General features: G+C 36.9%; 1 long non-coding RNA gene and 1 other non-coding gene across 2 annotated transcripts in view; both read right to left on the minus strand.

Moving 5' to 3' along the window:
• Positions 1–1,356: 1,356 nt before the first annotated feature.
• Positions 1,357–1,463, minus strand: LOC126029060 (U6 spliceosomal RNA). Its single transcript, XR_007502716.1, has one exon. It is a non-coding gene; the product is annotated as a U6 spliceosomal RNA (small nuclear RNA).
• A 9,491-nt stretch (positions 1,464–10,954) lies between these two features.
• Positions 10,955–26,625, minus strand: part of LOC126027134 (uncharacterized) — a 206,866-nt gene continuing 191,195 nt past the window's right edge. The window contains exon 3 of the long non-coding RNA XR_007502209.1: positions 10,955–11,016. This is a non-coding gene — a long non-coding RNA (uncharacterized LOC126027134). The remainder of the gene's footprint in view (positions 11,017–26,625) is intronic.

Consider the following 26,625-nt stretch of genomic DNA (forward strand, 5'->3'; position numbering starts at 1 on the left):
TGGGATGCTGGGGACAAAACCCTTGTCTGTCCTGGATCAGCTGCATGTAAGGCAAATGACCTACCGCTGTGCTACCATTCTGGCCCACTTTCTTCTTTTTTGATTTATGTTAAACGGAAGTAGCATAAGACCTAGATCAGTACTTGCAAAAGTGGATAATACTACCTCTGGGGTATACAATTGGGGTCAGCCACATGCATTTTAATCCCTGTACTGTCTCTCTAGCAGCTGAACTCAGTTTTCTTCCAGTGATCTATATGTTTGTCTTTATACCAGAAACACAGTGACAATTTGCAATGGATTTAGAATAAGAAACCACTAGTGTAAAGTATCCCATCAGAATTCATGTCAGTACATTCTGTGATGCTCACAAAGATGAAATTGCCCACCAACACATCTCACTGAAATGTTACCATAATTAAGCAAAGCAGGATTGTATTTTTATGAGCTTATTTTTTAGAAACTAAAAATGGGTGTTGAATTTTATTAAAAGCTTTTGTTATTGACTCAAGTAAACATATGAATTTTTTCTTCCATAGTCTATGAGGTGGTGAATTGCATTGGTTGATTTTTTTTTTAAATAGCATTATAAAATGAATTAGGGAGTGGTCATTTGTCCTACTGAAAGATCTTATATAGAATGGATAAAGGTTTGTTAGAATTTTTCATTGCTCTGGGGTCACTCCTGGACATGTTTAGAAATCCTATGGGGTAAGGGAATTGTCACTAGGATCAGCTTCACACATGGCAAATGCTTTAACCCCTGTTTTATTTCTTTGTTCCCGGAGACTTGACAGTTTATTTGGGAGGAATTTTAATAATATAAATTCAATTTCCCTAAGAGTTATAGATCTATTCAAATTGTTTCATGTTGAATGAGATGTGATTTTTTTATTTTGTGGAATTACTTCATTTTATCTAAATTATCAAATTTAAGTGGGTAGAGATGTTTGTAGTACTTCCTTATTAGTCTTTTGAAGTATTTAGAGCCCATGGTGATATCCTGTTTTATTTTTAATAGTGAACATTTGTATAATTTTTTTTCCTTTGTCAGTCTTGCTAGAGGCTTGTGAATTTTATTGATGTGTGCAAAGAATGGCTGCTTCAATGACTTTCAATAGTGCAGTTTTACTTCTAATTTCATTGATTTCTACTCTTATCTTTATTATTGCTTTTATTAAACTGCTTTAGTTTTATTTGTTCTTCTTTTAGTGATAGTTTTTGGGGTGACTTTTATTCTTTGCTAATGTATATAATTCATGTTATAAATTTTCTTTTATAACCACTTTAATTGTTTCCCATTAATTACATGTATATTTTATTTTCATTTAGATAATTAAAAAATTTTTTGAGCTTAAAAATATGGAACGCTGCACGAATTTGCGTGGCATCCTTGCACAGGGGCCATGCTAATCTTCTCTGTATCATTCCAATTTTAGTATATGTGCTGCCAAAGCGAGCACTAGATAATTAAAAAAAAAATTTTTTTTGGTTTTTCGAGCCACACCCGTTTGATGCTCAGGGGTTACTCCTGGCTAAGCGCTCAGAAATTGCCCCTGGCTTGGGGGGGACCATATGGGACACCGGGGGATCGAACCGTGGTCCTTCCTTGGCTAGGGCTTGGAAGGCACACACCTTACCTCTAGCACCACCTCGCAGGCCCCAATTTTTTTGGGGGGGGATAATTAAAAAAATTTTAAATTAAAATTAAAATATTGAAATTGAAATATTGCTTAATTAAAAATATTGCTTAATTCACCAACTATTTAGAAGCATGCTATTTAGTACCCAAATATTTGTCTATTTTGATTTAATCTTCCTATTATTATTTTCCAGTTTGATTTCACTATAGTTAGTAGAAACATATTTTTCAGTTTTAAAAGATGTTGATTTTCTTTCCACCAACAGTGCAAGATAAGTTTTATCTTGATCTCTGTTTCAGAGACACATAAAAAGAATGTGAATTCTGCTCTTATTGGATGGAATGTTCTATAAATGCTCACTGAGAGTGGTTTTGAGTTCTATTTTATTTTTACTGACAAGTTGATTGGTTGATTTAATTTTTGAGAGATCTTTAACTATCTCAATATTCTCCTGTTCCTTTGAGTTCTATCAAATGTATTTCAGATATTTTCTCTCTTGCTTAAAAATACATATTTGTCATTACTAAGACTACTTGGAGTATTTTTTATTTATCATTACTTTTTATCTTTATATTTATTTTATTTTTTTACCTTTATCAGTATTTTTGCTCTCATCTGCTGCAATTTTTATTAATATAGTTACTATTATTTTTTGTTAGTATTTTTGTAAGGCATTATTTTCTTTTTTTTTCAATATGCTTATAGTTACAATTAAAGGTCCTGTTTATAACCCATTCTGCCACTCTCTGATGTAGTTAGACCACTTGGTGTCTTGAAATTTTTCATGTTAGAATTTAATCTACTACTTAATATTTTTGTTCTTTTTTTTTCTCTATGCTTTTTTCCTGTCCATTTATAGATGACTTGAACATTGACTTACAATGTTGGGTCTATTTTTTCTAATAGTATTATTATTGCTTGCTCTACATATTTCATAAAGTATAGCCTACTATCTCTGTCATTGCTAGTGAAGTGTACAATCCTTAGTTTACATTAAACAATTTTATTTTTCACAGTTATAATTATTTAAGGCATTTACTCTATGTGGGTTTAGTGTGATTTTGTTATTTGTTTGCTTGTTTTGCTTTATGCCACACTTAGTAGTGCTTGGAAGCTATTCTTGACTTATTTGGGCGTCACATCCAGGGGTTCTTAGGGGATAATGTGATATTGGAAAATGAAGTCAGTATTTCAAAAGACAAACCTGCATTCCAGCAATATGAATCATTTCATTGAACCTTCTATGTACATAAAATCATGGTATAATTTCCTGCTTAGTAAGCATAATATAAATTAATAAAAAGGAGAGAAAATATACTGTATTTTACCTAGACTTACTGTATTTTTTTCCTTCCCTATATTCCAATTATCCTTTTTCTAACAGTCTTCTTTCTAGAAACTTTTCTTCAGGAATCATCTTAGGATAATTTTATTGTCAATAAATTCTTAACTTTTCTTTGTCTGAGGATGCCTTGAATATTTTTTGTTTCCTGAAGGATATTCTCACGAGATATAGAATTCTGCATTTTGTTTAAGAAATATTCCTTCAACTCTGTTTTGTTTGTTTTGGGACCACACCTGGCTATACTCAGGGTTTAATCCTGACTCTTAACTCATGATCACTTTTGGTGGACTCGGGGACTAGATGGCTTGTTGGCAATTGAATCTGGGTAGGCTGTAGCCAAGCACCATACACACTGCACTATAGCACTGGTCCCTATTTCCTCAACTCTTGAAGAATCTTATATAATTTCTTCCATGGTTTTTGGTAAAAAATATTAATTTCATTAAAATTATAGTCTGTAAATTATATTTTTCACACTGATTTTTGTTTTTTTTTTTTTGTGCTATATCAGATCTCTAACTATGATGTGTCTTTATAAATTTCTTAAATAGATTTTTAAACTGAATTTGTAGGCCTTGATTTTGCCCAATTGGGGAAATTTTCAGACACATTTTTAATATTTTTTTTGGCCACACCCGGCGTTGCTCAGGGGTTACTCCTGGCTATCTGCTCAGAAATAGCTCCTGGTAGGCACGGGGGACCATTTGGGACACCGAGATTCAAACCAACCACCTTAGGTCCTGATTTGGCTGCTTGCAAGGCAAACGGTGCTGTGCTATCTCTCCGGCCCCTCTTCTAATAATTTTTTAACATTGCTCTCCTTTTTCTTTTCTTTCAGAAATTTGTTTACATGAACATTAGATCTTTTGCTATAGTTTGCACTGCTTTCAGTGATATTTTAAATATATTTTCTCTATATTCAGATTATGCAATTTCTTTTTTTTATTAAATCTGGGTTTTTGAAGCATACCAGGTAAATCTTGAGGTCTACTCTTAGCTTGGGAGTTACTTTTGACTGTCCTCAAAAGATCATGTGGTAGAGAGGTTGGTCAATGCCTTAATGCTTGTACTATTCCTTATATTCAGAGTAGGCCATTTCTATTGGTTGCTCCTCTCAAAATTCACTGATGCTTTCCCACCTTTTCTTTTTTCTTTCTCCCAGTTAGATGATCAATAAGTCAGTTATTTTTATTTTTATATTTTCAGTTAAAATATATTCACTTGTTACTCCATCATATCTCTTCTTCTTTGCCTTTATTTAACAAAATTGTCTCAATCATATTTATGATTGTTAAAGCCTTTCTATTATGCTTGTTTTAAAATCTTTGTCAAAGGGGCTGGAGCGGTGGCACAAGGAGTAAGGTTTGCCTTACTGTCTGCCTTGCGCGTGCGCTAGCCTAGGATGAACCTCGGTTCCATCCCCCGGCATCCCATATGGTCCTCTAAGCCAGGACCGACTTCTGAGTGCATAGCCAGGAGTAACCCCTGAGTGTCACAGGATGTGGCCTAAAAACAAAAACAAACAAATCTTTGTCAGCTAGTCTTTTGTCATCTCAATGCTACTCTTGATTTTTTTCCATTCAGTTTCAGACCTTCTTAAACATTGCTACAATGAATGTTTTCATAATGAGTGTTCACACATAAAAACCAATATAAGAAGATCTGAAACTTTGCTATTTTTTATTTTATTTTATTTTATTATTATTTTTTTGGGTTTTGGGCCACACCCAATGATGCTCAGGGGTTACTCCTGTCTATGTGCTCAGAAATCACTTCTGGCTTGAGGGACGATATAGGACGCCAAAGAATCAAACTGAGATACTTCTTGGAATAGCTGTGTGAAAGGCAAAAGCTTTAATACAACCCTATCGATCCAACCCAAGGATCTAAAACTTAAATTTAAAACTTATTTCGGGGTCAATTTTCTCTGATACTGTCTTGAAAGGGAGGATTCTGGTTAGTATAGCCAAGTAGGAATTAATGGCCATGTCCTGCTCTCAATCTTCACTCACCCGAGTATATCCAGGAGGATTCTCCATTATTGCTCATTAGGTGCAAGGTACCAGCTCCCAGTCCAGTCTTCACACATCCATTTATAACTAGGAAAATAGAAGGACCTCAGTTTTGTTCCCTATGTAGTCTTTGATGGTATGATATCAGAGCAAGTAGGCCTCTCTGACCCCTTTTTTATGGTGGGGAAAACCTCTTTTGATATGTTACAGTCTTTTTATTGCTGAACTAGGTTCAAGTTCAGGCTCTCAAAGAGTCCATTCACATGGTGGCTGAAGAGAAGGATTTGCTTCTCACCATCTGCCAAGATAGGTCCTTTCATTTCTCTACTAGACATGGTTCTTGCAGGAATGCTGGGGTACCTTGTGTCCAAGTACTAATCTACCAGATAGTTGTTGCAGGTTTGGATAGGGTGGGATCAAATTCTCTCCATGGAATTTAGAAACTGTAGCATGGTTCCTCTCTGAAAGTTTTTTCATATCATAGGTTATCCATATTCTACTAGAAAGTCAAGCATATTGTCTGCTTCAGCTTTAATCTAGGATGCTAAAGTAGAGGAGAAAGCCCATAGAGTTTGCTAACATGTTCTTTGAGTCTGGAAGACTCTAAGTATCCTAGCCTCTTTTATTCACCCGTAAGAGTTATTTTTGTTAATTTTATAGACTGTGCTGAAAATTTTATTATTCTGGTTTTGTAAAAGTTTTATTTTCTTTGCTTTCAGAGGACAGAGATGAGATCAGTGTTATCTTTATGTCAACCAGGATAGCTAGTCTTGAATTTTGCTGTAATTAGGGTTTTTACTATCACTCTCATTGATTGCTGGTAATCCAGTGTTTATTGATGTGACAATCACCTCTATCCCCAGATTTATTGAAATATAATAGATATATAGTACCTTATAAGTTTAAGGTGTAAGGCATAATGATAATCTATGTATAAATATAAAGGAAATAATTACTAAAATAAAGTTAATTTTTTTTTTGTTTTTGGGTCACACCCAGCCTCGCTCAGGAGTTACTCCTGGCTCTAAGCTCAGAAATTGCTCCTGGCAGGGTTGGGGGCATATAGGATGCTGGGATTTGAGCCACCGTCTTTCTGCATGCAAGGCAAACACCCTACCTCCATGCTATCTCTCTAGCCCATAAAGTAAAATTTTTATTTTGTATGGGTGAAAGAAAAGAAAGAAAAGAAGGGAAAAGTTAAATGGAAAGCAAGAACAAAAAAAAAAAACAGAAAGAAAATGAAAGCAATATTTTCATTTGTATAATGAAAACTTAGGTTTTATTCTCAGAATAACTTACAAGTATACCATTAACAATGATAAATATAATCACCATGTACTTATTATGATATTAATGATATTAAAACTAGAAGTTTGTCAAAGGATGATTTCACTTATTGATGGCATATAAAGTAACTGTATTAGGAAATGTAATGTAGAAGGGGGATGCCTAGATCACATTTGACCCCAGAGTCTAAGGAGGAGGATAAAGAAGAAAAGAAATCAAGGCAGGAAGGAAGAAGATGAGAAAGAGGTGTTGGGGGAACATGGGTCTGGGTTTTAGTTATTTTGGAAAAGTAGTCAAGATGTATTTATGTATATGTGTATACATATATATGTACATAGATACATATATATATCCATTCAAAGCACAGACTTGACAACAATAAGAATGGAAATTCTGGGGCCAGCGAGGTGGCGCTAGAGGTAAGATGTCTGCCTTGCAAGCGCTAGCCAAGGAAGGACTGCGGTTCGATCCCCTTGTGTCCCATATGGTCCCCCCAAGCCAGGAGCAATTTCTGAGTGCTTAGCCAGGAGTAACCCCTGAGCATCAAACGCGTGTGGCCCGAAAAACCAAAAAAAAAAAAAAAAAAAGAAAAAAAGAATGGAAATTCTAAGCTGAAGCCACCAAACTTTAAGTGCCTGCCAAAGGCATAGGAGAGATTGGCAGGGTAGTAAGTATGGGATGGTGATGGGAGTTGACACTGGTATCAGGAATGGTGCTGAAATATTATATGACTAAAACTCAACTATAAATAACTTTGTAAACCACTATTCTTTATGTTAAAATATGTTTAGAGAAAACTAGAAATTTGTATCTTTTTGATTCCCTTCATCCAACACACCACCTACTATAGCCTATCCCCCCATCTCTAGAAACCACATATCTGACTTTTTTTTTGTGGTTTTTGGGTCACACCCGGCTGTGCTCAGGGATTTTTCCTGGCTCTGTGCTCAGAAATTGCTCCTGGCAGGCACGGGGGACCATATGGGATGCCGGGATTCGAATTGATGACCTTCTGCATGAAAGGCAAACACATCTTACCTCCATGCTATCTCTCTGGCCCCATATCTGATGTTTTTATGAATTAAAATATAGATTCTATATGCAAGTAATATTATACAGAATTTGTCTTTGGCTTATTTAAATTAGTGTTATGCCCTCAAAATCCATCCATATCGCTGTAATAGCAAAATGTCTTTCCTTTTTTCTGACCAAAAAACATTACAATAGACACATATATTAAAGACAACTTTATTCATTCATCAGCCAATGCTCAACTTATGTCAATTTTATATCTATTACTGTTAATGCTGAACATTGGGGTACAGATATTTCTTTTGTATTGTATCCTCATTGCCTTTCGATAGAGTCCCAGAAGTGCAATAGTTGGATGAAATGAGAGCTTTATTTTTAATTTTTTTCTGTACCTAGCAAATTGTTTTTTCAGAGTTGCTGTATTGATTTACATTCTACCTTAGTGCATCATGGTGATTTTTTTCTTTTTGAAGATAGTCATTTGGACAGTTGAGAATGACTTGAGCAGAGCCCATTAACTATTGACTCATGGTATTGAGCCCGTTTTCATCTGCATGCTCTTTGTATGCCTTATTTGGAAAAATATCTATTAGTATATTTTTTTTTTTTTTTTTTTTTGTTTTTTGGGCCACACCCTGTGACGCTCAGGGGTTACTCCTGGCTATGCGCTCAGAAGTTGCTCCTGGCTTCTTGGGGGACCATATGGGACACCGGGGGATCGAACCGCGGTCCGTCCTAGGCTAGCGCAGGCAAGGCAGGCACCTTACCTCCAGCGCCACCGCCCGGCCCCAAATATCTATTAGTATATTTTTAATTTTTAAATTATATTTGATTTTATTATTGATTTATGGTAGTCCCTTACATATTTTAGATATCACCCTATATAAGATGTATAATTCACAAATACTTTTGCATTCTGTAAAATGATAGTCCCCTTATTTGATTAGTTATTTCTTTCTCTATACACAATTTTTGGTTCAATTGATTCTGTTACTTATCTGCTCCAGATTCCTTGAAGGCTATCAATCTTTACAAAAAATACATCTTGAATATTTTATAATTAAAAGAAGATGTATTTGAAAAAAAATGAATAGCAATTGGGAGGGGAAATGGGGTGCATAATAGGTTAGGGAAAGCTTAGTTAATCTGATTGAGAAAGAAAAGGTTCTGCCTTGTAGAAGCCTCTTCTTCCACACTGGCTCTAGAAGTTCTTTAATTAATCCCACCCAGAGCAGAAACCTGGTATCTTCTTGTACTTCAAAGATCTCTTAGTTCTCTTGTCTCCGTTTAGGTTACAAAGGAGGACAGAATAACCTTCTGACCTAGAGGTCTATCAAGCCAAAAAAAAATAGTATTTCCAGACCTTCCTATTCATTAGTCCAGTACTTGCAGGACCTTGAAGATGCACAGCAGTGGTGAGGGCTCTCAAATCCCTCTTTGACTATTAGGAAGTGCATTAAGGGAAGGAGGTCTCTAACAATCTAACCTCCACCCAGTTGAGACTCAGAGAGGTAACTCTGCAATCTGACAGGAGCCAAGCAGCATGAGAAAAACAAAGAAAAATAATTCAGTGGCATTTGGATTTTATAAAGCAGTAACATTGGCTGTTTCATCTGCCAGCCATACTCAAGTGGGTGTTGTGAAATTGCCTTTTTGTATGTCTTGAGTCAACTTAACCTGCCACTCTAAAGCCTGGGAGTTCTTAAAATGGGGTCTGGATGGGAGGAAAGCTGTGCTGGTCCAGGATTCTGGAGCCTGGGTCCATGGTCATAGCCAGGGGGGACATAAAGCATCCCCTAGCTGGGTGAGTACTAGAGAGTTCTGCTGAAGCTCCGTGGTGGGTAGTACCTCTTTAGAGCTAAGAGAGGGATGGTGGGTCACCATCTCCTCAAGACCTGAGACTCTTCTCAGGTTTAGTTTTCTTCTTCCTAAAATGGCAGAATCCTGCTCCATGGTAAAAAAAAAATGAAACAAGAGTATGTCCATGAATAGAAGTTGTCAGTGTGGTTAACTGTGTATCAAATAGAATATTTGAGCAAGGACCTTTTATAATCAGTTCTTACTGTCACATTTTTACATTTTTAACCACATTTGCCACTGATCAGGGCTTACTCCTGACTCTGCTCTCTGGGATCACTCCTGGATCAGCTTAGGGGACTATATAGGGCAATAGAGATCAAACTCAGTTTGACCATGTGCAAGGCAACCACCCTAACTTCTGTACTATCTCTCTAGCCCCTCACTGTCACTGTTAACAGAAGATGTTCCTTGGACTCAGTAATTCTGCTTATAACCTCCAACTCAAGGTCTGTTCCCTAAGACTGGGATCACTTCTCAGATTATCAATTCCAGTGTTTCCTTATTGGACATGTTCTCTGATTCACCAGGAGTTTAAGTTTTTTGGGGTGGCGGTAGTGATGGTGGTGGTGATGGTTGAGACCACACCTGATGATGCTCAGGGTTTACACCTGGCTCTGTGCTCAGCCATCATTTCTGGAGGTGTTTGGGGACCAAACATCTTAGGTATTAGGGATCAAACCAGAGTTGGCTGCCTACAAAGCAAGCATCTTCCCACTGCATTATCTCTCTGGTTCAAGGAATTATTTTATACATACCAAAAGTCAAATGTTAGCAAGAAGAAAAGAGAGCATGGAAAAAAGGAGATTTCTATTTAGCCCCCTAAACCTCCCCACTGAGGACCCTGTGCCCTCCACAATCACACCGAAAATGACAGATTTTTTTCTTCTCAGGAGATGAGTGATCCCCAGTGCATCCTAATGCATGTTTTATTTCTCCATTGATTTTAATTAAAAGGATATTGCCAAGGTTGTGAGGCATAAATATCGACTGCTTTGGACATTACAATTGCCCCAGAGTGTCATGCTTGCCTTTTCAAGGTCCACTGTCTCTCCTTTGACTCCTCACACTTCCTTTTTGGCATGTGGAATATATCAAAAATAGAGCTTTTAGGACATGCATGAAATCGAACTCAGGGTAAAAACATAGCGAAGGCTCAACAATTTACAATCATTAATTCATGAATAACATCTTGAACTTTGACCAAGCTAGCATGGCTTTAGTACGGTGAGTTTTCTAAAGAATGATTGTTTACTTCAGTCAATTTGGTCAGAGTAGGTGCAAGATGGGATACACAGAAGCTTTAAAATGGCTGCCAATAGAGTGTTTAGTAAAGTAAGAAGGTAAATTTCTCAAATATTATGTTACTACCAGTATATACTGTGCCCCTTACCTGACTCCTATATACTCCAGACTGAGGTTTTAGTACCTTTGTGACTTCTAAGTAATCACCCTTCTCAGAGTAAGCAGGATGTCCTCTCGGGTACACCTTCTCTATTCTCTGCTGTCAAGACCTGGGAAAGAACTAAGATAGTGCTGGCAATTCAATATTAAAGGCAGCAGAGCCCATTGCAGCACAGGGTGAGAAGAGCTCAGCTTTGTGTCAGGAGGAGGCAGGCTGGGACAGTCAGTGGTGTGAAATGCATTCTGAACATTCCCAGCAAAGAGCAATTGTCTTTCTCATGTTGATAGTAGAAAATCAATAAAGTTGTTTTCTATTCAGTTTCAAGGGCGCAAGTTGCTGCTCCTCCAGTTTGGAGAGTTCATAGGGTGGTTAACAAAATGTCAACTGTGATCGAGCAGTTCAGCAAAGTTGTTGTTCCTCTGCGATTGGTCTATCCTAAGTGATCAGGGAACCACAGGGCAGGCAAAGCCAGGCCAGGCCACAGGGAGCAGGCAGGTTAACATGTTAAACAACAAAGGATTTGCTGATGGCACATAACAGGTGGAAAGGGAGGACACGTGGTCACCTTCCTTGTATGGGGCAGCAGGTCTGAGGAAGAGAGACATTGATCTACAGAGATTACTCATAAGTAATCAAAACCCTAGTGATTCATCATTTTCTGTTCCTAATATGCAGGAGTAGAAGGCTTCTCTCTTGTTACTTGTAGTCTGACCCACCCCCCAGTAGACACCTTTCTTTTCTCACCTTCTCTTTTTTCTTATTTTACCCCCTTTCCTACTACATAGGTGAAAGTTACTACTCAGCATCTCATGGTAGCTAACAGGCCCACGCCGGAGTCCAATCCAAGGTTTGTGCATGATTTAAAACCTCCTTAATTTTTTTTTCCAGCTGTAATATAGGGTATCACTGTCCTTCTCAGTCTGTTGTGAGGTTTAAATGAGATGGTGCAAGTGGAAAGGCTCAAGCACAGTAAGGACTCGCACCTACTCATTGTAATAAAGGTGCCTTTGTGCTAATGGGAAAGGCCTCGTCTCTATCACACTCTCTTCTTTATACCATATCATCAATATGTTAATTTAGACTGCGTGGTGAATAACCTCCTAGTCTTCCATACATGCCCTAGACTACTGAGAATCCTCTGATGGTTGTATCATTGAGTGACCCCATGATGCCCTCAGAGGAAGGCAAAGACAGTATTTTACTCCTCTGAAGTGCTTTGATACCAAGGGACCCATGTTCTCAGTTACCACTCCAAACACTGGGTCTTGGAGGACTAAGTAGTCAGATTAAGAACTAAGAAGTAGGGGCCGGAGAGATAGCATGGAGGTAAGGCGTTTGCCTCTCATGCAGGAGGTCATCGGTTCGAATCCCGGCGTCCCATATATGGTCCTCCCGTGCCTGCCAGGAACAATTTCTGAGCCTGGAGCCAGGAATAACCCCTGAGCACTGCCGGGTGTGACCCAAAAACCACAAAAAAAAAAAAAAAAAAAAAAAAAGAACTAAGAAGTAGAGGACTGGAGTAATGGTACAGCAGATAAGACATTTGGCTTGCAAGCAGTCAAACTGGACTTGATTCCCACCATCCCCTGATCTCATCAGAAGTAATTTTTGAGTGCAGAGCCAGTAATAACTCCCAACTGTTATACTACCACAGGGTGTGGCCCCCAAACAAGCAAACAAACAAAAAGAACTAATGCATTCTCCAATGCCTCAAATCTTACTATACAGACAAGTCTATATACCACATAGTGAGTCAGGCTAGTACTCACAGGAAAACAAACTCTTCTATTGTAAGTGATTCTCCAATCCCTGAGACTACAGACACAATTTCTGGGTATCTGTGTCTGGTGTTTGCCATAGTTCTGTCTTGGGATGGGGAAGCCCCAATCAAGCTCTTTTTTTATATATGTAAATAGGAATAGTAATATTCAGGGACACAGGCTCATTCCCTTTATTGTTTCCTCTCTCCTCTATATCTTCAGAGACATCCCAGTTACTGGTAAAATGGATAAGGGGTAAGAAACTGCTTTTAGAGTTCCAGTTGGAGGTAGAACCATCATTTCTGCTCACATTCCACTGGCCAGAACTAAGACAGTTGGGCTGCATCCATCTGAGAGGGATGAGAAATCTATCTATTTGTGTCCCAGGAGAACAAAATCTGCTGATACCAAACTAGCCAGAGTTTGCCATACATACAGATAGTATAATCCCTCATACTCAAAATTGAAAGGGGCTGATGCTTTCCTTTCAGGGAAGATTAGAGAAAACCCAAAAGGTAGAATGAAGATGTAGAACTGGGTAAGGAGGATATAGCATTCAGAAATCCTAACATTTATGGAATTGCTCCTTGTTTGGATCCTATGAGTAAATAGGGAGGGAATGGGAACTGAAAAGAGCCTCTCCAGATTTGTGCCTCAGTTAGCTCATCTTATCCTTTTTAGTAATCCCTGTTTCTGGAATTTTTTTGGATTAATCTACTGATTTATTCTGGAAACTTTTGGTTCTCATATTGTGAGATTATAATTTCTTTTGTAAACATGTTCACAATATTGCCAATATTCATTTCCACACTGTCTTCTGGGTATAATGGAACGTCTCATGAGCTTTCCCTTTCCTTAGAGCAACTCTAAGGGGAAGCCTGTCTCTTGGGGTGTGTCCATTCCTTCAGGCATCTTAGCAATGAATAGTGACTTTCTAATGTAGGCAAGAGGGATGTTTTTGCCTCTCCATGCCTCACAATGGATCTTGATTAGAAGACACTGTTTTGGAGCAACATGTCTGCATGGGAATAGTCACATGAACTCAAAAATGATTTTATGTAGATAAATGAAAAGGTTTTACATTTACTCCAGGACTGTGTGATGATAAGCACCCAAATTTGCCAAGGCCCCAGAGTTTCTGCAGGGCACAAGATCCAATCAGATAAACTGTTTGCTGGGTCTTACAGAAGGAATCTATAAATAAAATATAGTGAGAAGCAGAAGTTCAAAATCCCACGGATGTAACTGCTTCTTCCTTCCTTAAAAGTTTTCCTGGTGTATATCTCTCCTTACTTTTAACCCTCTCTCAAAACATTTTGGAAAAGAGAGATAGTCTAGAAGGTTAATGTCACAAAAAAAATGAGGACATCTCTTTAAAAAGAAGACTAAAGCTAAATACCATTCCAGAGACTCTTCTAGTATCTTCTTTTTTTTTTTTTTTAATTAAAACTGTAATATAGTAAGTTAGGAAACCCTTCCATCCAACCTGAAGAATTTTTAACATTTTTGTGCTGTAGAATAAGTATATAAAAGAACTTTTATTTGCCTGTTTAATGATTTATTTTATTTTTGGATATGGATAATGAGAGGGTATAACATTCATTGTTTTATCTGCAAACCCCATAAGGGCTCACTGAAATAGATAAAATGCTCTAGCAAATAGCTCTAATAAAATAATTTCTTGGGACCAGAGAGATAGCATGGAGGTAAGGCATTTGCCTTCCATGCAGAAGGACGGTGGTTGGAATTCCGGCATCTCATATGGTCCCCCGAGCCTGCCAGGAGCGATTTCTGAGCATAGAGCCAGGAGTAACCCCTGAGCACTGCTGATTGTGACCCAAAAACAAAACAAAACAAAACAAAACAAAACAAAAACCTATCTTGAAGATTCTTGAGAAGATGGCTTAGAAGCATATGGACTCAATTTTGCTGGGAAGAATGTATAGGGAATAAGAAAGCCAAGTGGAGTAGGTAAAGCATTTCAAATATTTTATTCTATTTCCAGCTCTAAAATACAGCTCTGTCAATTAAGAAAAACCACTGGAAATTGATCTTAGCTGTGGGTCCAGATTATATGTTGTCTCCTAGGAGTCCAGAGAAATAAACTGGAAAAAGCCAAAATGCCAATTTATAATGTATATTTAAAAAAAATCACTGCATTTTTATCTCCAAGGATAAGATTTTTGTCCTCGGGGAGGGAATGGCAGGAGAAGGTTATAGAAAGAACTCAGATTCTCCAGATTCACCTCTTGTCTAGGCCTTTCGTCTGCAAATGTCATCGGCTCTGAAGTGATCACTGATCTTTACTCTATCTCTTGCGATTGTCAAGAACATTTCTTTGTTTGGTGTCAATTAGAGAGGAAAGGACTTTCAATAATTCAATACTTCTGTATGAAAGGGCAGTTCAACCCACATAACTTATTGCTATGGTTATCAATTGTTTTTATGGAACATCTGAGTGAAAATCACTTGACTAACTCACCAGTCATCCATCAAAGCTCAGATTCATCTGAGTAAATGTAGAGTTATGATTTAATTACCAAAAGGTTGGGTTCAAATACAAGGGAATGAGACTTGTTTATAGAACGATGGCTTGTTTTTCTCCGTTACTAATTATGAGCTTAATTTTTAATGGAAGAGCATTGCTGGTATAATTAACACCCAATTTACATGTGCATCCATAGAACCAATTAATTAAATTTTATTGATGTCTAGTTGCTCTTTAAAATGCTTTCCAAATGCTTCCAAATTGATTTTAAACTATTGCTAGTGGAAGTCAGTTTATACTTTCTTGGGTTTATGAAATACTAACCTCTTCATTTATTAAAATATGCTTTGTCTACTAGAGTAATTCTCTAATTCTTCAGTGATGTTTTGCTCATAGTACACAATAGGGTTTGATGGCAGTGTATATCTTTAAAAAATTACTATATTACTTGGTGACTACAGTTAGGTAAACCCAATGATCTGAAAATAAAGACAGTAATAGTATCCTCTAAAATGCTAGCAGAGAAAGAGGAAGTCAACTGAGAAAAAAAATACAAAATAAATTCCTGAATAGGGGCCTAGTGATAGCACAGCAGTAAGGCATTTGCCTTGCACACAGCAGACCCAGGACAGAATCTAGGTTCAATCCCCAGCATTCCATATGGTCCCTCTGAGCACAGAGCCTGGAGTAACCCTTGAGTGCCACCAGGTGTGACCCTAAAATCCAAAACAAGCAAACAATTCCAGAATATAAGAATGAGTATAGGAATGTTCTATACACAATCTAAACCAGAAAGCCTTTTATCAGTAAAGTTTATGCTCACCAATGATAATTTGCCTAGAAAATGAAAAATCTTTACATTTGACTTGCTGACTTTTCATTTTTTAAGCTGACCACCTGGGTCAGCTTTTCAACTGTAACCCATGCATTGATCCTCAGTGGCTGTGCGCATGTGTGTATGTGTTGACCACCTCAATGTCTGTCTAATGCCTATCTGTAATATACATGTTTGTCTCTGCTGTATATTGTCCTTTCTCCTTGTTATAACCCCTCATTAACCCCCCTTACGACTTTACAGTTCCTTTTCTAGCCCTTTACTCCCTCCCCCCGGGCTGTTATTTAACCCATTTTTTGTTTGTTTGTTTTGGGGCCACACCCAGCAATGCTCAGGAGTTATTACTGGCTATGTGCTCAGAAATCGCTCCTGGCTTGGGGGACCATATGGGCAGCCCTGTGCAAGGCAAACTCCCTATATTTAACCCTTTTTATCCTCAGTTCTTCACTCCTCAAAAACTGGAACGTTTTCCTCAACCCAACCAGCTCTGAAAGTGAAAAGACAGATTCTCAGACTACCTTGCCACAGCCTGAGTAAAAGCTGCCACCACTACTGCTGATGATTTGCTATCAGTGACCCCTTATTATCAGTAATCCCCCAGTTTGAGGACATTTCCTGATATGTGACTGTTGGGAGCCATTTTTCAGACTCCATAGTCCATGTAGCAGGCTGAAGCTGTGCTCAGGATTTTATCCCCCCCCCCCACAATTTCAAAAGACTTAAAAAGGATATATATTTCTTTCATATATTTCTTTAGATGTATTTCTTTAATAAGCATAATTCTTATTGGCTATTTCCTTATTAGAGGCAGTTTCCCCCATTCATTTTTATGGATCTGTTTAGTAGGAAATTCTAGTAGATAAGTTTCTCTTGAGTTCCAAGTTCATGTTAGAACCAGGTTATTGTGTTTATATAGTTTCTTAATTTTACCTCCATATGCACCAGTAATATCATGTGGCATTGTTCCTTTTGTATAAGCACATGAAAATGGGAAAATCATAAGTGTGGAAACAAGTTCTTATCTAATAGGGATAAGACCGTTGCTCTGGCCTCTGTTCAGATTTTTTTTTTAATTTTGATTTTTGGGTCACATCTGGCAGCGCTCAGGGGTTACTCTTGGCTCTACACTCAGAACTCGCTCCTGGCAGGCTCAGGGGACCATATAGGATGCCAGGATTCAAATCACCATCCTTATGAATGCAAGGCAAATGCCCTACCTCCATGCTATCTCTCCAGCCCCTTTATTTCTTATCTTTTAAATAGGGGCTCTCACCATTTTCCTAGAACCTTGAGACATGGATTACTTTGTTTTACCACATATTTCTTCATTTTTCTATAAAATTAAGAAGAAAGGAATAAAGCAAGGCTTGAGGCCAGGGGCCAAGTGGTCTCAGATGCACTTGTAGGGAAAAAATAAGGACAGAACTAAATATCCAAGCCAAAGTCAATGACAATAGAATCAAGACACCTAAACTATAACTATTTAAACTCAAAGGGCCTGTTATATTGGCAGACCAGGTAGCAAATAAAGGGTAGTGGTACAGGATACACTCTGGGTTCTTTGGTAGAGGGAGAGTGACACTGGTGGTGGGAATGGTCCTGACTCACTGTATATCTAAAATTCAACTATAGGACTCTATAGGTCACGATTGTTTCAACAAAATAAAATTTTTTAAATGAGCATAGAACTTTTTTTAAAATAAGCATAAGTATGTGAATACATCTGAAAAGAAAAGGTTTTTTATTCTACAAGGTTGAAAAGTTTGAGAAAGAGGACTTGAGAGTTTAGAGTTGCAGAGAAACACAAACTGTTGGAGATAAATTTTAGAAGCTTTGGCTTTTCAGTTTCTTTGGAATAACATCATTACTATAAATCAAGAATTTTTGGAAACCGTATTCTAAAGCCAGTAAATATCCTATACATATAAATTCAATTAGGGACTCACAAGGATGTGATGGGCACACTCATAGTAGAATGGCTGGAGATAATTTACATGCATTAAGAAGCCTTGTGATTTTAGCATGACTACTGTATAAGAGATCCACTCACATAGAGGAAATAAGCTTTTTTGTTTTGACAGTCTTTTTTTCTTAGAAATAGAACCTTAAATATTTATCAGACCTGGGCATTTTCCTTATGTTCCAAACCCTTTTCAACTGATCTTGCCTAGACATACAACAGCTTCCTAATACTTCTAACCTAGACTCTACTCATATTTTGCATGAAATGATCATGCAATATATCAACTGTAAACATCCAACTCCTCCACACAAGTGAACACATGCAGAAGATGAATACGTCAATGACTTCTAATGCCCAAGTTAAAGATAAGCATGGTCAACCTGATGATAAGGTCACATGTGATCAGGCACTATCTTGTTTTATATAGTCTTCTTGCTTTCTCTGCGTCAGATATTGATCTTCTTCAGTTCTTTTTGCAAAACACTTTCCCTTTATTGCCATAGGACCTGCCATTTTATAAATTTTGTAAATGGTCTTATACAAAGTAAGTAGCTGCAAAAATTGCTCTAACTCAGTAAAAGAACCAACAAGGTAAGTAAAGCTACCTCAAAGAGCATTTGAGAAGCACAATTTATAGGGAATAGAAAAAGGAAGTTAGAAAAAAATTGTAAGTTTGTATTTTGGGGCTATACCCAGCAATGTTCAAAGATTACTTCTGTCTCTGTACTCAGACATTTCTCTGTCAGGATTGGCAAACTACGTATATGTGATACCAAAGATTGAAACCAGGTAGGTCATGTGTAAAGCAAATGCCATAACCCCTGTGCTATCACTCCGGCCCCAGATTGTAAATTTTTACACAAACAATGGTCAATGTATGACAGCACAATGAAAATAACTTTGCTATTATCATTTTTTAAAATATATCTTTAAATATCATGATTACAAACATGTTTGTAGTTGGGTTTCAGCCATAAAAAGAACATCCCCCTTCACCAGTGCAACATTGCAACATTCTCCCCACCAATGTCCCCCATCTCCTCCTCCCCCACCCCCTGCCTGTATTCAAAACAGGTATTCTACTTTTCTCACTTATCAGCATTATCATGATAGTTGTTAGTGTAGTTATTTCTCTAACTGCACTCATCACTCATCACACTTTGTGATGAGCTTAATATTTCACAATATAAAGCTATTTTCTTTTTTAACTAGTATAAATTATTCACATATCTCCCAGAAAAAAAAGTATGTTTAAATTAACGGAATTTTTTATGCCCTACTCAGCAGTAAACAATGAGGCAAAATAAAATATATTCTCTTAGAATAGAGAGGCAAAATTTGGTCTAGAGGCCCAATTCATGGCCTGTTTTTATAGTTTGACAGCTAAGAATTATTTTAATGAATAAAAAATATCAAGCAAAATATTTTTGCTGTTTTTAATCCTCAGAAGCAAAAACAAATAATTAAAACAACAAATACAGATACTATACATAACTCTAATTTAAAAATAAGAGCCAAAATATTAGTTATTGAAATGCTGTAAAAATGTTTTATTACCTTGTATTAAAGAATCAAATAATGTTTGGGTGGAGCTGAAAGACCACATATAATTTTGATATTAAAAAGAATAGTAGGTGGGGCCGGGAAGGTGGCGCTGGAGATAAGGTGTCTGCCTTGTAAGCGCTACCAAGGAACGGACCGCGGTTCAATCCCCCGGCGTCCCATATGGTCCCCCCAAGCCAGGGGCGATTTCTGAGCACATAGCCAGGAGTAACCCCTGAGCGTCAAACGGGTGTGGCTCAAAAACCAAAAAAAAAAAAAAGAATAGTAGGTACAGGGGCCGGAGAGATAGCATGGAGGTAAGGCGTTTGCCTTTCATGCAGAAGGTCATCGGTTCGAATCCCGGTGTCCCATATAGTCCCCTGTGCCTGCCAGGAGCAATTTCTGAGCATGAAGCCAGGAGTAACCCCTGAGCACTGCCGGGTGTGACCCAAAAACCACACACACAAAAAAAAGAGTAGTAGGGGCCGGAGATAGGGCATGGTGATAGGGCATTTGCCTTGCATGCTGAAGGATGGTGGCTCAAATCCCGGCATCCCATATGGTCCCCTGAGCTTGCCAGGAGTGATTTCTGAGCGTAGAGCCAGGAGTAACCCCTGAATACTGCTGGGTGTGACCCAAAAACCAAAAAAAAAAAAAAAAAAAAAAGAGCAGTAGTGTTATTTTTTGTCATATTTTCTAATTGTAAGACATGATTTTAAAATATAATTTGCAATGCTTTTCTTACTTGCTAGTTTGTTCTTTCCCTCTCTGTCACAATGCACTGCATTAACTATTATTTTAATTTCTGGTTTCAGTTCTAAGATCACTTATCCAATGGAATCTTCTATGATATGCCATATTTGACCCAATACCTCTGTTTTTAGGGAATCTTGTAATCAAATACTTTTCCATTAAGGTACAGGTCATAATTACATCTTACTTCACTGCTGTTTAATTTCCATGAAAGCAGTGGCTTTTTAATTTCTGTTGTGTCTTCAGTGCCTGATGTCTGCCTGTTAATAGGCAGATTCTCAATAAATATGTGTTAAATAAATGAACAAATGTGTGACACTATCGTGGACCAAATTAGCTTTCTGGTGTGTCCCTCTGTGTATATTTTAGTAAGCATAAATCAGTTTCTCACTCTTAGAATTCATAGGCATTAATAAGTGTGATTCTATGAGCTTTTGGAATAGATTAGCTGCAAAAAATATTGTGAGATCATCAAGAAACTCCCTGCTGAGTTTTTGCCCAGTTCCAGATTCCTTCACTTGGCTAAGGTGATTACTAGTTTTTTTTCTAAAAACTACAGATTGCCATAAATTGGTAAAGATATGGGCAGACCTGGGACTTTACCAACGGCCCTTTTATGATATGATCACTGCTAATATCTAGTAAAAGAGGAACCACACCTCTAATTATGTCTGCTGATTATTATCCAATATACTAAGGGATATTTACATTGATGATAAAACAGTATCTGTTCATGTGGAGACTTTCATGAGTTTTTCAAGACACCAGGCACGAGATGGTACCCGCCTTATGGGCTGGGACCTCCTACCTGACTGGCAAACCTTGATGGGATTAAGTTCTCTGGAGTCTTCCTCAGCAGTCTCCCGCAGTGATCAGTAAGCCCTCATGAGTTATTTAAAACAGGGATAAGTCTGTACATCTATCCTGGTCTGAGGAATTGTGCTTACTAGAAATCACTCCACTTTCCAATGTATTTGAATGTGAGAAAGGAATATATAGGAATATAAATAGGAGTGTTTTGACATTGCTGAGTCATGTTTGGTGATTCAGAAATCAATTAAAACTTCTCAGAAGTCAAAAAGCCAATGAAATTTAGAAAGTCTATGGGTTTGGTGATGAAAAGACTCCTGAGCAATCCTCTGACTTATATGGTCAACATTTCTTGGAGATTAGAGAAAGAATATTTATTCTCCAGGATTTTTTGATTAAAGTGAAGTAGTGAGGATTAGATCCAGATCCTAGGTACTTTTAAAATACACTTTAAGTGAGGCTGGAGAGATGGCACAGCAGTAGGTCATTTGTCTTGAAAATAGCCCATCCAGGACTGATGGTGGTTGGAATCCTAGCAACCCCTATGGTCCCTAGTGCCTGCCAGGAGTGATTTCTGAGCACAGAGCCAAGAGTAACCCCTGAGCACCACCAGATGTAACCCCCCCCCCAAAAAAAAACCCAACAAAAAAAAACAACAACAAAATAAAGTGCACTTGAAGATTCAGTTCAGTTGCTTTGCTGAGTTGATGATATTCAAAGGCAGAGAAAGATCCAATGTCTTTGCTTGGCTTGGTTACAGGCATTAATTCTAAGACACAAAACTAAAGTGAAAACACAATGAAAGAAGTATGCAGATCTAGGTTTCTAGGTTTCATTCTTTTTTTATACATTAAAAATTTTAACTTTTGGTTTTATGGTCTAAAATAGATATGTTAAGATCAAAATCACTGTAACATTGCTAAGACTTACGGAGAGAAAATATGTAAGATACATGAAAAGTGCCCTTTATGGATGCTCAATAGCATACCAACTTTTGTTTTGCTCCTAATATGTGTTTAGCCTCATAATATTTACTTAAAATGAAAATTGCACTGAAGCATGGGGTGATAGAGATTTTGACAAGAAAATTGGCAATGGGTCAGAGGGAATCTACTTGAAATGTAAATTTAAGTTTCCAAACTGATGTCTTTCCATTGATCTACACAATTTCTTTAGGAAATAACAGTTTTCTTCTTTTCCCTCCAGAGTAATGTGCTCAGAGATCTCAGTTCTGGAGTTGATTGACTCACCACCCAGAGTGTTTGACTCATGTCTAATAGCTTCCCAGGGACTACACTTGAAGAATTTTGATCTCAGATATGAACGAAATGGAAAAATATTGCCTATAAATGACTGCTTTGCTCATGATTTATAAGTGGTCAGCTGTCATGAGAATATTTGGGGGGGGGCACTCCTGAAGGTATTCAGAGGTTACATCTGGGTCGAGGGAACCATATGGTGGACTGGGAACTGAATGAATCTGGATCAGCTAGGTATCAGAATGCATATGCCCTGTCCACTGTGTTCCAGTCTTTTATTATAATATTTTAAAAGTACTTTTAATAACATATTTTACTTTAATTTTAGCATTCAACATGTAAAAATATTTAGAAGTTATGAGTGAGGTAGATTATATTCTTTTTCTCATACCAAGCTTTCAAAGCCAGAATGTATTATAATTTACAGCATCCTTCAATAAGGATACCAATTCTCATTGTATGTACATCATCTGCACTGATGATATTGTACAAGATTTGCAGATGAAAATGAAGATTAATATATTTAAGTTGTTCAAAACATACTGAAAAACTTTTGCATTGTCCTTACTCTATTATTAAAATGATTTCACTACAAAAAGCTGTATAAAATTGATGTGTACAACATGATGAGATAAGTATATACCCACAATAAGTGACATAAACCTATCCATCACCTCTAAAAGATTTCTCCTGTTCTCTTATTTATCATTGCTATTTCTGTTATTAGAACACTTAATATAATATCCACTTTCTTAGCATGGTATAAGCATACAATTAGTATTCTTCTATAAGTAGTAAGCTTTATAAGAGTGCTCTAGGACTTAAATATCTTGAACATTTGTATGTTATCTGGTTACTATCCAATTCTATGACTTTGGCTATCTCTAAATTGGCTTTCAGGTTTTTATTTATTTTATTTTTTTAGCTTTTGTTTTTTTTTTCATCTAAGTGTTATCACTTATTGTAGATAGAATAATGTCTTTTAGTTTTGTCACTATCAGAAGAGGATTTCTTTTTATTTTAGGGCTAAATAATATTTCACTAAGTGATGGAGAGATAGTAATTAGAGTAGTATAAAGCACTACCTTCACATCCCACTGACCTGAGAGTTTGATTCCTAGTATTCAATATGGTACTCTGAGCTCTCCAAAAGTGACCCCTGAGCAGAGGAGTAACCCTGAGCACTATTGGCTATGTCTTCAAAAAGAACCCCAAAACATCTGACCCTATCAAGAAATCAGGCAAGAAATGAATAGGGACTTCCTCAAAGAAGAAATACAATTGGCTAAAAAGTAAATGAAAAAAAAAACTTCTATATCACTAATTCTTAGGAAAATGCAAATCAAAACATCAATCAGATATCTCACACCGAAGAGACTGGCAATAAAAAAATAGTTTTGGAGGGGCCAGAGAGATAGCACAGCGGCGTTTGCCTTGCAAGCAGCCGACTCAGGACCTAAGGTGGTAGGTTTGAAACCCAGCATCCCATATGGTCCATGCCTGCCAGGAGCTATTTCTGAGCAGATAGCCAGGAGTAACCCCTGAGCACTGCCAGGTGTGGCCCAAAAACTAAAAAACTAAAAAAAAAAAAAAAAAAAAAAAAAAAGTTTTGGCAAGGCTGTAAAGGAATAGGAACCCTTATTTACTGCTGGTGGGAAAGCGATTGGTTCAGCCTTTTTGGAAGACAATATGAACATTCCTCAAAAACCTAGGTACTGAGCATCCATATGACCAAGCAATTCAACTCCTGAGAATATACCCCATGGGCCCAAAAGCACAATGCAGAAAGACTTCTGAACTCATTGAAACTCTGCATACCATAGCTAAAATATGGAAACAACCCAAATGTTCACAAATATATTTGTGAGTAAATAAACTATGGTATTCATACATCACAATGGAATATTTCTCAGCCATAAGACAAGATAATGTCATGTAATTTGTTGCAATGTGGATAGACCTGGAGAGTATCATGTTGTGTCAAATCAACCAGAGGGAGAGGAACATGCTCAGAATGATCTCTCATATGTGGGATTTAAAGAAACTTTGTAGGGAAATACCAAATGTCTAAAGGCAATAGAAAGGAAGAAGCAGAGATCTGGTCTTCAGTAGAAAACCTACCATTGGGGCAAGGGCCAAAGGGGAATAAATTAACGAAAAGAAGTACATGTGTGATCTGGATATATGTTGTCCAAGCATATGTCATCTGTGTTGCCCATCTTGAGATATGTACTCTCAAACTTTCTTACTTAAACTCTGAGATATGAAATGGGCTCTCTACTTATGGAGAAGCCCATACTTTCTCTAGAGTATGTTACTCTCTCTCTTTCTTACCCTTTCCTTCCCCTTTCTCAGTACCTGCAAATAAAAGCTGTTTTTACTTTAAAAAATTAGAAAAAGGAAGGGGAAAAGCAACTTCCACAGAAGCAGGCTGGGTGGGGTGGGTGTTTGGGAGGGAAACTGGGGATATTATTGAAGAGTAGTGGTGAAAGGATTGGTGCTGGAACAACGTACACATGAAATTTAATTATAAATATTTTTGTAACTTTATAAATATTTTTGTAACTTTGTAACTTAATAAAATCTCAATGTCATCATCATCACCATTACCATCAACACTGTATACCATTAGATATGTGGAACAATTTTTCTTTTATCATTTGTTTCGGGGCATTCACTCACTGGGCATTTACACATCATGACCACTGTGAATAATGCTGTAGTTTACAAGGAAATACAGCTATTCATAATTCTGATTTCAGTTTCTTTCAGTTTCTGATTTCTTTCTTCCTTCCAGTTTTTACTAGGAATAAAATTGCAGCATTATATACTATTTTTAACTCTAGCTTTTACTAAAATAAAGACTATTTCAACAGTGGCTACAAAAATTCATATCAGTGCAATATAATTAATGTATGTTAACATATTAGTTGCTGTTTGCCTTCATCTTTACTGACATCTCTATGTTCAGATAAAAGTTATTCTGCAATGTGTGCAATCATATTTCCACTCAATTTGAATTTGGATTGCCTGATTAATGATGTTGCACACCTTATGTATCTGTTGGCCATTTGGTGTTTTTGTACGGTTTCTTTGAAAACATGTTTATTCAAATCATTAGACCATTTTTAAAATTAAATTATTTGAGGGGAAGAAATTAAGATGTAAGGGTTTATTTTTATATATTGGTCATTAACTTTTCATCAGATATTTGATTTAGCAAGTGTTTTTACCCATTATTGAACCTCTTTTCTGTGTTTTTCTTTTGCTGGGTAGAAATTCTATAGTTTGATGTACTATCTACTTTTATTTTTGTTGTCTGTGTTTATGGTGTCATAGCCAAGAAATCACTTATGTCAATGTCAGTGTTTTTCCTCATGATTTTTTTTCGAGTAAAGATCCCCCTGTTTTCTAATAGTTTTATAGTTTCAGATTTTACACTTAAGTCTTTAGTTCACCTTGATTTTGATATGAATAATTGAGTGAAGGAATTAAGTTTATTCTTTTGTATGTGGATTATCTTTCTAGTATCATTTATTGAGGAGATTATTCAAATATAAATGCTCTAGTTTTAGTCTTTTTTTTAATTTTTGTTTTTTTGGGTCAGACCTGGCTATGCTCAGAGGTTATTGCTGGCTCCACACTCAGAAGTTGCTTCTGGAAGTCTTGGGGAACCATATGGGATGCCGGGAATCAAACCAGAGTCTTTCTGGGGTGGGCTGCATGCCAGGCAAATGCCCTATCACTGTGCTATCGCTCTGGCCCCTAGATTTAGTCTTCTTACTCAAAGAACTTTGGTTATTCAAGGTCTTTTGCTGGCCCATATTTATTTTAGGATCATTTGTTTTTATTTCTGTAAGCATGTTATTGATAAAAACATCAGTAAGAATTGCATAGAACCTGAATATTGCTTTAAGTAATATGAGAATTTTAGAAACATCAATAATTATTTTATTTACACAACATGTCTTAGAATTTGTGTCTGTGTTAATTTGACCAGTGTTATGTTTTCAGTAAACACATTTTTTATCTTATTATACTTATATATTTAATTCTTTTAGAGGATATTGCAAATGGGATTTTTTCTTAAAATTTTTTGAATAATTTATTGTTTTGATGACACTTATATGGAAAATAAGTTACTATTTTTAATATATTAAATTCTGAGATCTTTGCTCATGCTACTTTTTTTCATTCTTTTATCCCAAGTTTATCTTGTATTTTATACCCAGTTTTGTCCCTCCTCCAGTTGCTTGATCACATTAGGATAGTCTCTGTTAAATTCCTGTCACACTTGGAGTCTATAGCACAAAGCTCACCACAGTGTTCTCCAGCTGTTCAAAGAATGGTAATCCCACCCCTTTTCATGAATATACGTTTCTTAAGTCATCTACTTTGTCCAGCACATTGTAGAACTTAAGTTGGATGGTTAGTAAATAGCCATAAGTTAAAACTTTGGTAAACAGAGAGTTCTCACTCTTATATGCAACATAATCAATGTTGCAAAATGAAAAGAAAGTTATAAAACACATATTAAAACTTGAATGAATCATATTATGATTGTCCTTTCACAGTAGAGTGCAATTTAAAAAGTGAGTGACCTTTAGGGATGGAATGATAGCACAGCAGATAGG

Source organism: Suncus etruscus, chromosome 14 (assembly GCF_024139225.1).
Source record: "Suncus etruscus isolate mSunEtr1 chromosome 14, mSunEtr1.pri.cur, whole genome shotgun sequence".
Lineage (NCBI taxonomy): Eukaryota > Metazoa > Chordata > Mammalia > Eulipotyphla > Soricidae > Suncus > Suncus etruscus.